A 2942-nucleotide genomic window follows, 5' to 3' on the forward strand; every position below is an offset into this window, starting at 1 on the left:
TTTTTTTTTTTTTTTTTTTTTTTTTTTTTTGGCTTCCCCCTCAAGTTTCAGAATATTAACTCTTTAGCTCCTTGGAGATTTTCTTCAACTTACCAAGAGCTTAGCATTCAATGCAGTCGGACTTTATGTGTGCTATTATTTTCTCAATAAGAGCCTCTTTATTGCATCTAACATGTACTTTTCTACAAGTGTAAGTTCTCCAGATGTCTTATGGCACAACCTTAAAACTCAGTCAGATGTGCAGTAATTGAAACTAATTGATGGTCTGTGAAATGTCAGTTCTTCTTTATGGATGAGGGTCCGTAGGAGGGTGAGAGGCTTTATGTTCTGCCATTAAAGTCAACTGACTTGTCTTCTCTCTATTGCTTATTATTGTAGAAATAATACAAGATTGTGCATCTGCATAGCTAGAAGCCCTTACTTCTTTCTCATGTAGAAACTATAAATCAAAGATTACTTGATATCTGTATATATAGGGATGTCCTCATCATTGTAGTAAAAACCATGCAAAAAGAAAGGCAGCCTTGAAAAATTATGCTAGTGGTTTATATGAACACCTGAAACTCAGCCAGAATGTAGTTATGTGAGTAATGGCTCTAAAATGGAGAAAACTGTAGCAAACCTAAAAATGTATCAGATGGTTTTGATGTTCTTATCTAGTATTTAATGTCAGGCCCTATTGTGTCTTTAGAATGCATAGAATGAATTTTGTAATTGTGAATTGGAGCCCTGCCATTTGACTCCCTAGCCAGACTTGGCTATCAGTACTCATGCTTTCCATGATCATGCTGGAGAAGTCCACGGGCAGCCTGGCATGCTACAATATCAATGTAGCTCAGTATAACCTTTGAGTTTGACATGTGGCATTATGGGAGTAAAGCAGGAACAAGAATCATCGTCAGAATAGGATCATGCAGAAGAGCACAAGCTTTGGGACCAGAATGACCTGGCTTCATATCCCAATATACAACATGAGGGATCTTTCACTCCTTGTGAGGCTCAGAGAACTGAGCTATAGAACCAGAGATCATAATGACGTCTGGCAGGGGTATTGTGAGGATGAAGTGAGATGGTGTATGTTGTAGGCTAGAGAAATAACATGTAGTTCAGAACAATGTCCCTACTTTTTCCAAATACAATAGATGAATAAAAGCAGAGTGGTGATTTAATTATTCTTACGTTTTCTTTTCTCATAAGGTGAACAAACAGGCCAGAAGAGGGTAAGTTTGGGAATCTTTTTTTTTTTTAACTTTGGTTAAACATTGTTTAGTTGTCTTCCTCATTTATTATTAGCATAGACACCAAATAAATAATTTAACCATCCTGTAGAATATACAAAGATATATGAAATGTTTTCTTTGTAGATGAATTTTGAGTCCAAATATTATTAGCAAAGTAACTCAAGTGGAACCAATCCATATTAGGCCACTTATGGTGACTGTTGCTGCCAAGCTAATATCCCTTAAAGACTGAATTTATGAAGTTGCTCCCTTTGAATTTATCAAAACTCATCTAATACTGTAATGCATCAAATCTAAATGTTACTGTCAGGCTTTCAATAATCCTTTTCATTAGCCCACTCTTTGCAGCCAAACATTTCTTGCTAGACCTTAATCCACCCTCTGCTGAAATGATATGTACTCCTTCCCTACATTTTTTTTTCCAGCAACAGCCCCCCTTTTTAAACTCCTGGTGTTCTCCATATCCGCTCTTTAGTTACACAGTGAAGATGAGGTTCTGGGAACTACGTAAAATACCATTCCCTAGACGTTCTCCTACACTAATCTAGCCTGCTCTCCCATGCCCCTTCAATGCTCATTTCCCCTGTGACATTTACCCTGAGTAGCACAGCTCTCATGTAGGAACTTTTTCACAGCTTTGGTTAATCATCATTTAGTTCAGCTGATAATTAAGTACTAATTTTTATTGCACACTGTTATTTATATGAAATAAATGACACATCCAATTACAATCTGGGCTCTATGAGTGGAGATTTTCCTATGGTTCTGTGTTTGAATGCTGCTAAGGGCAGCACTGAACACAGTGTGAATAAATACTTTTTTACTGATGAGTTAGTTGATTAAAATAAGCCCCTTTACATGCCTACACTATGAATTGGTCATGTATATTATCTAACTTAGTAGTGCTATGTGTTGTTTTAGATAGTAATTGTAATTCTTGGCTTCTAAGGTATAATTCAAATCTTGGTTTACAAAACAGGAAATCTCAGGATTCTAAAGTAGAAACAATGTTTTATTATCCAAGAGTGTGTTTAACCATGGAGGATTTTTTCAACTTGTATCATTAAGGAGCAGGGATGCATCATTCCTGAGTTAGCCTTCTGCTGGAGAGAAGACCCGAAGCACCCTCCATAACATCTGACCAGTCCTCACAATCGACACCTTGCAAGAATTGGTCTAGTTTCTGTGGGTGCCTCTCGTCAGTCTTTTGTTACTGTGTGAAAAGCAAGTCAGTTTGCTTAATCTCCTTAAAACAACATAAGATAGACTTCAAGTACTTCTATATTGCTTTTCAAACATTACAAATCTTAAACAAGTGATTTAGAAATGTTTGTTGTATAATGTTTCATTTTTGTTGATGATAATGTTATTGTGCACCTTCAGGAACAAAAGCACGTGCTTCTGTGAAGGACAGGAGTATAATATGCTCTCTTGTGTCTGCTAGAGTCCTATCTTCCACAACAGGTTCAGTAAAATGGAATTAGCATAGTTGTTTAGATGGCAGAGTTAACTTCCTGTCCAAGATTTAATATGAAAACATATGAAATCAATTTAATTATTGCCTTTTTTATATGGCTGGTTCATCATTTTTATGCTTTGAGTTTCCAGATTATAAACTGAAAAAAATGAAATGTATTTGGGGGTTTTGAGCCATGAAATATTTAGTGACCAGCAGGTGTCGCTATTACACAGTGAGGAAGA

The sequence above is a fragment of the Psammomys obesus genome, unplaced genomic scaffold (genome assembly GCF_907164565.1).
Source record: "Psammomys obesus unplaced genomic scaffold, mPsaObe1.curated_primary_1811, whole genome shotgun sequence".
NCBI lineage: Eukaryota > Metazoa > Chordata > Mammalia > Rodentia > Muridae > Psammomys > Psammomys obesus.